Source organism: Oncorhynchus mykiss, unplaced genomic scaffold (assembly GCF_013265735.2).
Source record: "Oncorhynchus mykiss isolate Arlee unplaced genomic scaffold, USDA_OmykA_1.1 un_scaffold_325, whole genome shotgun sequence".
NCBI lineage: Eukaryota > Metazoa > Chordata > Actinopteri > Salmoniformes > Salmonidae > Oncorhynchus > Oncorhynchus mykiss.
This window is the reverse complement of record NW_023493774.1, coordinates 83,336-95,698: the sequence shown is the minus strand read 5'-3', so window position 1 is coordinate 95,698 and position 12,363 is coordinate 83,336. Positions and strand designations below refer to the sequence as shown.

At 40.8% G+C, this 12,363-nt stretch overlaps 3 non-coding genes across 3 annotated transcripts; all 3 read left to right on the top strand.

Moving 5' to 3' along the window:
- The first annotated feature begins 134 nt into the window (after window positions 1–134).
- On the top strand, window positions 135–216 carry trnas-aga. Its single transcript has one exon. It is a non-coding gene; the product is annotated as a tRNA-Ser (tRNA).
- Window positions 217–5,605: 5,389 nt separating this feature from the next.
- On the top strand, window positions 5,606–5,687 carry trnas-aga. The gene has a single exon. It is a non-coding gene; the product is annotated as a tRNA-Ser (tRNA).
- A 5,398-nt stretch (window positions 5,688–11,085) lies between these two features.
- On the top strand, window positions 11,086–11,167 carry trnas-aga. Its single transcript has one exon. It is a non-coding gene; the product is annotated as a tRNA-Ser (tRNA).
- Window positions 11,168–12,363: the final 1,196 nt, after the last annotated feature.

Sequence of the window (12,363 nt, the reverse complement as noted above, 5' to 3'; positions counted from 1 at the left end):
TGAATGAGGGGAACATTTTGTGTTATTGCATTATAATGAGTTACTGCATTATCTTTCAGTTGTTAAATTTCACGTTCTGTAGGCTATGCCTGTTGGCCCATTCACTCCTAACAAGCTTGTTTTCTTCTGTCAATGTTGTTGTGGCCGAGTGGTTAAGGCGATGGACTAGAAATCCATTAGGATCTTCCTGCGCAGGTTCAAATCCTGCCGACAACGAAAATGCATTTTTTTGACCCCTCCGGAGGTTGAAGTTTAGTCGTGTTTCTTATACCAATCGCATCCTCTCAGATCTCCGCAAGTACATAGGGATTAGTTGTCCATTTGGGATAGGACTGCAGGCCATCTGTCCCACTTCACACCTTTACACACCTGGTTATCCAGCCTTCTAGCTCTATAGGCCACAGTAGCATAGGTTACAGGTTTGTAGTCAAGCCACAGATTTCAGGTGAGATCCCATGATACACTCAACAATACAACAACACGATTCTCATGAATAACCATGAAGCCATTTGCTAAGATTTCCCCCATTTTGACATGTGGAAACCTGTTGTCACTCTTACCCTGACGGGAAGCTCCAGACACTTTTTTGGTCCTATCTGAGGCATTTTTAAATTCATGTCAAATTGGCCATATTCTGAAGACACTCTTATAGTCTGCAGGGTAATCGAACTGGCCACATCTAAAGTCAAGCCACAGGTAACAGGTGAGAAACCTTGTTAAACCCTAAAAGAAAAAGAAAAAACTTGATTGCATTGAAAATAACCATTAAGTCATTCAGGTCGCAGACTCCCATGGTTTGAAACCCCCTCCTGACAATTTTTTAGTGCCTGCATGTCATGCACCTTTGTAAAATCCAGTTGAAAAATAAATGACTTAAGGTAACGTAAATGACACCTAGTTAATATGAGTAGTGAATAACTATCGTATTTTTAATATTCTGCAAAAACAGCTAGTTGATGAGAGGCTGAAAGAGAATTGAAAGAATCGCGCAATTTCACAGGCGGGCCCCAAACAGGCAAATAACAAAAATAATCTCGGAACGCAGAACTCATCGGTCGTTGTCAGTGGATTGTATTGGCGGGAAGAACAAATATATTGTCTGCAGGGTAATCAAAGTCGCCGCATCTAATGTCAAGTCACAGGTGAGCTGCCTTGTTAAACCCTAAAAATAAATAATAACACGATTGCGTTGAAATGACTCATTAAGCCATTTGTAAGGATTTCCCCCATGTGGACCTGTTGTCACTCTTACCCCGATGGTTGCTGATATTTCCAGACACTTTTTCAGTCTTATCTGAGGAATTGTATCATTTATATCAGAATGGCCTCATTCTGATGACAGTTTAGCGCTCATTCAATGACGATTTACTACTCTTTCCCATTGAAGGCCATATTGAGGTTAAATCAATGACTGGACTTTTTAATTTATAAAAACAAATGACTATTGAAAGTGCAAGTCAGTATCGTGCATAGTTGTTCTGGTCTCTGTGGTGATTTTAGAGCGTTGTTCATATTTCTACTTTTACCGCATACACTTTAACCCGATACCCAGTTACTGTGCTGTAGTCAGGATGGCCGAGTGGTCTAAGGTGCTGCGTTCAGGTCGCAGTCTCCCATGGAGGCGTGGGTTCAAATCCCACTTCTGACAGTTTTTTAGTGCCTCTCAGGAGTCATGCTGCTCAGCAGTAATAATAAGAATGATGAAATAACAACTTCACACAGTGAAATAACAATTCATAATAAACACTCTCAAATGCAGACCTTCTGGAGCTGAGCAAAGATCAAGGTTAAATAAGAAAACAGCTGGACTTAATAACAAATGAATGAGGGGAACATTTTGTATTATTGCATTATAATGAGTTACTGCATTATCTTTCAGTTGTTAAATTTCACTTTCTGTAGGCTATGCCTGTTGGCCCATTCACTCCTAACAAGCCTGTTTTCTTATGTCGACGTTGTCGTGGCCGAGTGGTTAAGGCGATGGACTAGAAATCCATTAGGATCTTCCAGCGCAGGTTCAAATCCTGCTGACAATGAAAATGCATTTTTTTGACCCCTCCGGAGGTTGAAGTTTAGTCGTGTTTCTTATACCAATCGCATCCTCTCAGATCTCCGCAAGTACATAGGGATTAGTTGTCCATTTGGGATAGGACTGCAGGCCATCTATCCCACTTCACACCTTTACACACCTGGTTATCCAGCCTTCTAGCTCTATAGGCCACAGTAGCATAGGTTACAGGTTTGTAGTCAAGCCACAGATTTCAGGTGAGATCCCATGATACACTCAACAATACAACAACACGATTCTCATGAATAACCATGAAGCCATTTGCTAAGATTTCCCCCATTTTGACATGTGGAAACCTGTTGTCACTCTTACCCTGACGGGAAGCTCCAGACACTTTTTTGGTCCTATCTGAGGCATTTTTAAATTCATGTCAAATTGGCCATATTCTGAAGACACTCTTAGGCTGCAGGGTAATCGAACTGGCCACATCTAAAGTCAAGCCACAGGTAACAGGTGAGAAACCTTGTTAAACCCTAAAAGAAAAAGAAAAAACTCGATTGCATTGAAAATAACCATTAAGTCATTCAGGTCGCAGACTCCCCTATAGGCATGGTTTGAAACCCCCTCCTGACAATTTTTTAGCGCCTGCATGTCATGCACCTTTGTAAAATCCAGTTGAAAAATAAATGACTTAAGGTAACGTAAATGACACCTAGTTAATATGAGTAGTGAATAACTATCGTATTTTTAATATTCTGCAAAAACAGCTAGTTGATGAGAGGCTGAAAGAGAATTGCAAGAATTGCGCAATTTCACAGGCGGGCCCCAAACAGGCAAATAACAAAAATAATCTCGGAACGCAGAACTCGTCGGTCGTTGTCAGTGGATTGTATTGGCGGGAAGAACAAAAATATCGTCTGCAGGGTAATCGAAGTCGCCGCATCTAATGTCAAGTCACAGGTGAGCTGCCTTGTTAAACCCTAAAAATAAATAATAACACGATTGCGTTGAAATGACCCATTAAGCCATTTGTAAGGATTTCCCCCATGTGGACCTGTTGTCACTCTTACCCTGATGGTTGCTGATATTTCCAGACACTTTTTCAGTCTTATCTAAGGAATTTTATCATTTATATCAGAATGGCCATATTCTGATGCCAGTTTAGCGCTTATTCAATGACGATTTACTACTCTTTCCCATTGAAGGCCATATTGAGGTTAAATCAATGACTGGACTTTTTAATTTATAAAAACAAATGACTATTGAAAGTGCAAGTCAGTATCATGCATAGTTGTTCTGGTCTCTGTGGTGATTTTAGAGCGTTGTTCATATTTCTACTTTTACCGCATACACTTTAACCCGATACCCAATTACTGTGCTGTAGTCAGGATGGCCGAGCGGTCTAAGGTGCTGCGTTCAGGTCGCAGTCTCCCATGGAGGCGTGGGTTCCAATTCCACTTCTGACAGTTTTTTAGTGCCTCTCAGGAGTCATGCTGCTCAGCAGTAATAATAAGAATGATGAAATAACAACTTCACACAGTGAAATAACAATTCATAATAAACACCCTCAAATGCAGACCTTCTGGAGCTGAGCAAAGATCAAGGTTAAATAAGAAAACAGCTGGACTTAATAACAAATTAATGAGGGGAACATTTTGTGTTATTGCATTATAATGAGTTACTGCATTATCTTTCAGTTGTTAAATTTCACTTTCTGTAGGCTATGCCTGTTGGCCCATTCACTCCTAACAAGCTTGTTTTCTTCTGTCAACGTTGTCGTGGCCGAGTGGTTAAGGCGATGGACTAGAAATCCATTAGGATCTTCCTGCGCAGGTTTAAATCCTGCCGACAATGAAAATGCATTTTTTTGACCCCTCCGGAGGTTGAAGTTTAGTCGTGTTTCTTATACCAATCGCATCCTCTCAGATCTCCGCAAGTACATAGGGATTAGTTGTCCATTTGGGATAGGACTGCAGGCCATCTATCCCACTTCACACCTTTACACACCTGGTTATCCAGCCTTCTAGCTCTATAGGCCACAGTAGCATAGGTTACAGGTTTGTAGTCAAGCCACAGATTTCAGGTGAGATCCCATGATACACTCAACAATACAACAACACGATTCTCATGAATAACCATGAAGCCATTTGCTAAGATTTCCCCCATTTTGACATGTGGAAACCTGTTGTCACTTTACCCTGACGGGAAGCTCCAGACACTTTTTTGGTCCTATCTGAGGCATTTTTAAATTCATGTCAAATTGGCCATATTCTGAAGACACTCTTAGGCTGCAGGGTAATCGAACTGGCCACATCTAAAGTCAAGCCACAGGTAACAGGTGAGAAACCTTGTTAAACCCTAAAAGAAAAAGAAAAAACTTGATTGCATTGAAAATAACCATTAAGTCATTCAGGTCGCAGACTCCCCTATAGGCATGGTTTGAAACCCCCTCCTGACAATTTTTTAGCGCCTGCATGTCATGCACCTTTGTAAAATCCAGTTGAAAAATAAATGACTTAAGGTAACGTAAATGACACCTAGTTAATATGAGTAGTGAATAACTATCGTATTTTTAATATTCTGCAAAAACAGCTAGTTGATGAGAGGCTGAAAGAGAATTGCAAGAATCGCGCAATTTCACAGGCGGGCCCCAAACAGGCAAATAAAAAAAATAATCTCGGAACGCAGAACTCGTCGGTCGTTGTCAGTGGATTGTATTGGCGGGAAGAACAAAAATATCGTCTGCAGGGTAATCGAAGTCGCCGCATCTAATGTCAAGTCACAGGTGAGCTGCCTTGTTAAACCCTAAAAATAAATAATAACACGATTGCGTTGAAATGACCCATTAAGCCATTTGTAAGGATTTCCCCCATGTGGACCTGTTGTCACTCTTACCCTGATGGTTGCTGATATTTCCAGACACTTTTTCAGTCTTATCTAAGGAATTTTATCATTTATATCAGAATGGCCATATTCTGATGCCAGTTTAGCGCTCATTCAATGACGATTTACTACTCTTTCCCATTGAAGGCCATATTGAGGTTAAATCAATGACTGGACTTTTTAATTTATAAAAACAAATGACTATTGAAAGTGCAAGTCAGTATCGTGCATAGTTGTTCTGGTCTCTGTGGTGATTTTAGAGCGTTGTTCATATTTCTACTTTTACCGCATACACTTTAACCCGATACCCAGTTACTGTGCTGTAGTCAGGATGGCCGAGCGGTCTAAGGTGCTGCGTTCAGGTCGCAGTCTCCCATGGAGGCGTGGGTTCAAATCCCACTTCTGACAGTTTTTTAGTGCCTCTCAGGAGTCATGCTGCTCAGCAGTAATAATAAGAATGATGAAATAACAACTTCACACAGTGAAATAACAATTCATAATAAACACTCTCAAATGCAGACCTTCTGGAGCTGAGCAAAGATCAAGGTTAAATAAGAAAACAGCTGGACTTAATAACAAATGAATGAGGGGAACATTTTGTGTTATTGCATTATAATGAGTTACTGCATTATCTTTCAGTTGTTAAATTTCACTTTCTGTAGGCTATGCCTGTTGGCCCATTCACTCCTAACAAGCTTGTTTTCTTCTGTCAATGTTGTCGTGGCCGAGTGGTTAAGGCGATGGACTAGAAATCCATTAGGATCTTCCTGCGCAGGTTCAAATCCTGCCGACAACGAAAATGCATTTTTTTGACCCCTCCAGAGGTTGAAGTTTAGTCGTGTTTCTTATACCAATCGCATCCTCTCAGATCTCCGCAAGTACATAGGGATTAGTTGTCCATTTGGGATAGGACTGCAGGCCATCTGTCCCACTTCACACCTTTACACACCTGGTTATCCAGCCTTCTAGCTCTATAGGCCACAGTAGCATAGGTTACAGGTTTGTAGTCAAGCCACAGATTTCAGGTGAGATCCCATGATACACTCAACAATACAACAACACGATTCTCATGAATAACCATGAAGCCATTTGCTAAGATTTCCCCCATTTTGACATGTGGAAACCTGTTGTCACTCTTACCCTGACGGGAAGCTCCAGACACTTTTTTGGTCCTATCTGAGGCATTTTTAAATTCATGTCAAATTGGCCATATTCTGAAGACACTCTTATAGTCTGCAGGGTAATCGAACTGGCCACATCTAAAGTCAAGCCACAGGTAACAGGTGAGAAACCTTGTTAAACCCTAAAAGAAAAAGAAAAAACTTGATTGCATTGAAAATAACCATTAAGTCATTCAGGTCGCAGACTCCCCTATAGGCATGGTTTGAAACCCCCTCCTGACAATTTTTTAGTGCCTGCATGTCATGCACCTTTGTAAAATCCAGTTGAAAAATAAATGACTTAAGGTAACGTAAATGACACCTAGTTAATATGAGTAGTGAATAACTATCGTATTTTTAATATTCTGCAAAAACAGCTAGTTGATGAGAGGCTGAAAGAGAATTGAAAGAATCGCGCAATTTCACAGGCGGGCCCCAAACAGGCAAATAACAAAAATAATCTCGGAACGCAGAACTCATCGGTCGTTGTCAGTGGATTGTATTGGCGGGAAGAACAAATATATTGTCTGCAGGGTAATCAAAGTCGCCGCATCTAATGTCAAGTCACAGGTGAGCTGCCTTGTTAAACCCTAAAAATAAATAATAACACGATTGCGTTGAAATGACTCATTAAGCCATTTGTAAGGATTTCCCCCATGTGGACCTGTTGTCACTCTTACCCCGATGGTTGCTGATATTTCCAGACACTTTTTCAGTCTTATCTGAGGAATTGTATCATTTATATCAGAATGGCCTTATTCTGATGCCAGTTTAGCGCTCATTCAATGACGATTTACTACTCTTTCCCATTGAAGGCCATATTGAGGTTAAATCAATGACTGGACTTTTTAATTTATAAAAACAAATGACTATTGAAAGTGCAAGTCAGTATCGTGCATAGTTGTTCTGGTCTCTGTGGTGATTTTAGAGCGTTGTTCATATTTCTACTTTTACCGCATACACTTTAACCCGATACCCAGTGACTGTGCTGTAGTCAGGATGGCCGAGCGGTCTAAGGTGCTGCGTTCAGGTCGCAGTCTCCCATGGAGGCGTGGGTTCAAATCCCACTTCTGACAGTTTTTTAGTGCCTCTCAGGAGTCATGCTGCTCAGCAGTAATAATAAGAATGATGAAATAACAACTTCACACAGTGAAATAACAATTCATAATAAACACTCTCAAATGCAGACCTTCTGGAGCTGAGCAAAGATCAAGGTTAAATAAGAAAACAGCTGGACTTAATAACAAATGAATGAGGGGAACATTTTGTGTTATTGCATTATAATGAGTTACTGCATTATCTTTCAGTTGTTAAATTTCACTTTCTGTAGGCTATGCCTGTTGGCCCATTCACTCCTAACAAGCCTGTTTTCTTCTGTCGACGTTGTCGTGGCCGAGTGGTTAAGGCGATGGACTAGAAATCCATTAGGATCTTCCAGCGCAGGTTCAAATCCTGCTGACAATGAAAATGCATTTTTTTGACCCCTCCGGAGGTTGAAGTTTAGTCGTGTTTCTTATACCAATCGCATCCTCTCAGATCTCCGCAAGTACATAGGGATTAGTTGTCCATTTGGGATAGGACTGCAGGCCATCTATCCCACTTCACACCTTTACACACCTGGTTATCCAGCCTTCTAGCTCTATAGGCCACAGTAGCATAGGTTACAGGTTTGTAGTCAAGCCACAGATTTCAGGTGAGATCCCATGATACACTCAACAATACAACAGCACGATTCTCATGAATAACCATGAAGCCATTTGCTAAGATTTCCCCCATTTTGACATGTGGAAACCTGTTGTCACTCTTACCCTGACGGGAAGCTCCAGACACTTTTTTGGTCCTATCTGAGGCATTTTTAAATTCATGTCAAATTGGCCATATTCTGAAGACACTCTTAGGCTGCAGGGTAATCGAACTGGCCACATCTAAAGTCAAGCCACAGGTAACAGGTGAGAAACCTTGTTAAACCCTAAAAGAAAAAGAAAAAACTTGATTGCATTGAAAATAACCATTAAGTCATTCAGGTCGCAGACTCCCCTATAGGCATGGTTTGAAACCCCCTCCTGACAATTTTTTAGCGCCTGCATGTCATGCACCTTTGTAAAATCCAGTTGAAAAATAAATGACTTAAGGTAACGTAAATGACACCTAGTTAATATGAGTAGTGAATAACTATCGTATTTTTAATATTCTGCAAAAACAGCTAGTTGATGAGAGGCTGAAAGAGAATTGCAAGAATCGCGCAATTTCACAGGGGGGCCCCAAACAGGCAAATAACAAAAATAATCTCGGAACGCAGAACTCATCGGTCGTTGTCAGTGGATTGTATTGGCGGGAAGAACAAATATATTGTCTGCAGGGTAATCAAAGTCGCCGCATCTAATGTCAAGTCACAGGTGAGCTGCCTTGTTAAACCCTAAAAATAAATAATAACACGATTGCGTTGAAATGACTCATTAAGCCATTTGTAAGGATTTCCCCCATGTGGACCTGTTGTCACTCTTACCCCGATGGTTGCTGATATTTCCAGACACTTTTTCAGTCTTATCTGAGGAATTGTATCATTTATATCAGAATGGCCTTATTCTGATGCCAGTTTAGCGCTCATTCAATGACGATTTACTACTCTTTCCCATTGAAGGCCATATTGAGGTTAAATCAATGACTGGACTTTTTAATTTATAAAAACAAATGACTATTGAAAGTGCAAGTCAGTATCGTGCATAGTTGTTCTGGTCTCTGTGGTGATTTTAGAGCGTTGTTCATATTTCTACTTTTACCGCATACACTTTAACCCGATACCCAGTTACTGTGCTGTAGTCAGGATGGCCGAGCGGTCTAAGGTGCTGCGTTCAGGTCGCAGTCTCCCATGGAGGCGTGGGTTCAAATCCCACTTCTGACAGTTTTTTAGTGCCTCTCAGGAGTCATGCTGCTCAGCAGTAATAATAAGAATGATGAAATAACAACTTCACACAGTGAAATAACAATTCATAATAAACACTCTCAAATGCAGACCTTCTGGAGCTGAGCAAAGATCAAGGTTAAATAAGAAAACAGCTGGACTTAATAACAAATGAATGAGGGGAACATTTTGTGTTATTGCATTATAATGAGTTACTGCATTATCTTTCAGTTGTTAAATTTCACTTTCTGTAGGCTATGCCTGTTGGCCCATTCACTCCTAACAAGCCTGTTTTCTTCTGTCGACGTTGTCGTGGCCGAGTGGTTAAGGCGATGGACTAGAAATCCATTAGGATCTTCCAGCGCAGGTTCAAATCCTGCCGACAATGAAAATGCATTTTTTTGACCCCTCCGGAGGTTGAAGTTTAGTCGTGTTTCTTATACCAATCGCATCCTCTCAGATCTCCGCAAGTACATAGGGATTAGTTGTCCATTTGGGATAGGACTGCAGGCCATCTATCCCACTTCACACCTTTACACACCTGGTTATCCAGCCTTCTAGCTCTATAGGCCACAGTAGCATAGGTTACAGGTTTGTAGTCAAGCCACAGATTTCAGGTGAGATCCCATGATACACTCAACAATACAACAACACGATTCTCATGAATAACCATGAAGCCATTTGCTAAGATTTCCCCCATTTTGACATGTGGAAACCTGTTGTCACTCTTACCCTGACGGGAAGCTCCAGACACTTTTTTGGTCCTATCTGAGGCATTTTTAAATTCATGTCAAATTGGCCATATTCTGAAGACACTCTTAGGCTGCAGGGTAATCGAACTGGCCACATCTAAAGTCAAGCCACAGGTAACAGGTGAGAAACCTTGTTAAACCCTAAAAGAAAAAGAAAAAACTTGATTGCATTGAAAATAACCATTAAGTCATTCAGGTCGCAGACTCCCCTATAGGCATGGTTTGAAACCCCCTCCTGACAATTTTTTAGCGCCTGCATGTCATGCACCTTTGTAAAATCCAGTTGAAAAATAAATGACTTAAGGTAACGTAAATGACACCTAGTTAATATGAGTAGTGAATAACTATCGTATTTTTAATATTCTGCAAAAACAGCTAGTTGATGAGAGGCTGAAAGAGAATTGCAAGAATCGCGCAATTTCACAGGGGGGCCCCAAACAGGCAAATAAAAAAAATAATCTCGGAACGCAGAACTCGTCGGTCGTTGTCAGTGGATTGTATTGGCGGGAAGAACAAAAATATCGTCTGCAGGGTAATCGAAGTCGCCGCATCTAATGTCAAGTCACAGGTGAGCTGCCTTGTTAAACCCTAAAAATAAATAATAACACGATTGCGTTGAAATGACCCATTAAGCCATTTGTAAGGATTTCCCCCATGTGGACCTGTTGTCACTCTTACCCTGATGGTTGCTGATATTTCCAGACACTTTTTCAGTCTTATCTAAGGAATTTTATCATTTATATCAGAATGGCCATATTCTGATGCCAGTTTAGCGCTCATTCAATGACGATTTACTACTCTTTCCCATTGAAGGCCATATTGAGGTTAAATCAATGACTGGACTTTTTAATTTATAAAAACAAATGACTATTGAAAGTGCAAGTCAGTATCGTGCATAGTTGTTCTGGTCTCTGTGGTGATTTTAGAGCGTTGTTCATATTTCTACTTTTACCGCATACACTTTAACCCGATACCCAGTTACTGTGCTGTAGTCAGGATGGCCGAGCGGTCTAAGGCGCTGCGTTCAGGTTGCAGTCTCCCATGGAGGCGTGGGTTCAAATCCCACTTCTGACAGTTTTTTAGTGCCTCTCAGGAGTCATGCTGCTCAGCAGTAATAATAAGAATGATGAAATAACAACTTCACACAGTGAAATAACAATTCATAATAAACACTCTCAAATGCAGACCTTCTGGAGCTGAGCAAAGATCAAGGTTAAATAAGAAAACAGCTGGACTTAATAACAAATGAATGAGGGGAACATTTTGTGTTATTGCATTATAATGAGTTAATCAGTTGTTAATCAGTTGTTAAATTTCACTCTCTGTAGGCTATGCCTGTTGGCCCATTCACTCCTAACAAGCCTGTTTTTTTCTGTCAAAGTTGTCGTGGCCGAGTGGTTAAGGCGATGGACTAGAAATCCATTAGGATCTTCCTGCGCAGGTTCAAATCCTGCCGACAACGAAAATGCATTTTTTTGACCCCTCCGGAGGTGGAAGTTTAGTCGTGTTTCTTATACCAATCGCATCCTCTCAGATCTCCGCAAGTACATAGGGATTAGTTGTCCATTTGGGATAGGACTGCAGGCCATCTATCCCACTTCACACCTTTACACACCTGGTTATCCAGCCTTCTAGCTCTATAGGCCACAGTAGCATAGGTTACAGGTTTGTAGTCAAGCCACAGATTTCAGGTGAGATCCCATGATACACTCAACAATACAACAACACGATTCTCATGAATAACCATTAAGCCATTTGCTAAGATTTCCCCCATTTTGACATGTGGAAACCTGTTGTCACTCTGACCCTGACGGGAAGCTCCAGACACTTTTTTGGTCCTATCTGAGGCATTTTTAAATTCATGTCAAATTGGCCATATTCTGAAGACACTCTTATATTCTGCAGGGTAATCGAACTGGCCACATCTAAAGTCAAGCCACAGGTAACAGGTGAGAAACCTTGTTAAACCCTAAAAGAAAAAGAAAAAACTTGATTGCATTGAAAATAACCATTAAGTCATTCAGGTCGCAGACTCCCCTATAGGCATGGTTTGAAACCCCCTCCTGACAACTTTTTAGCGCCGGCATGTCATGCACCTTTGTAAAATCCAGTTGAAAAATAAATGACTTAAGGTAACGTAAATGACACCTAGTTAATATGAGTAGTGAATAACTATCGTATTTTTAATATTCTGCAAAAACAGCTAGTTGATGAGAGGCTGAAAGAGAATTGCAAGAATTGCGCAATTTCACAGGCGGGCCCCAAACAGGCAAATAACAAAAATAATCTCGGAACGCAGAACTCGTCGGTCGTTGTCAGTGGATTGTATTGGCGGGAAGAACAAAAATATCGTCTGCAGGGTAATCGAAGTCGCCGCATCTAATGTCAAGTCACAGGTGAGCTGCCTTGTTAAACCCTAAAAATAAATAATAACACGATTGCGTTGAAATGACCCATTAAGCCATTTGTAAGGATTTCCCCCATGTGGACCTGTTGTCACTCTTACCCTGATGGTTGCTGATATTTCCAGACACTTTTTCAGTCTTATCTAAGGAATTTTATCATTTATATCAGAATGGCCATATTCTGATGCCAGTTTAGCGCTCATTCAATGACGATTTACTACTCTTTCCCATTGAAGGCCATATTGAGGTTAAA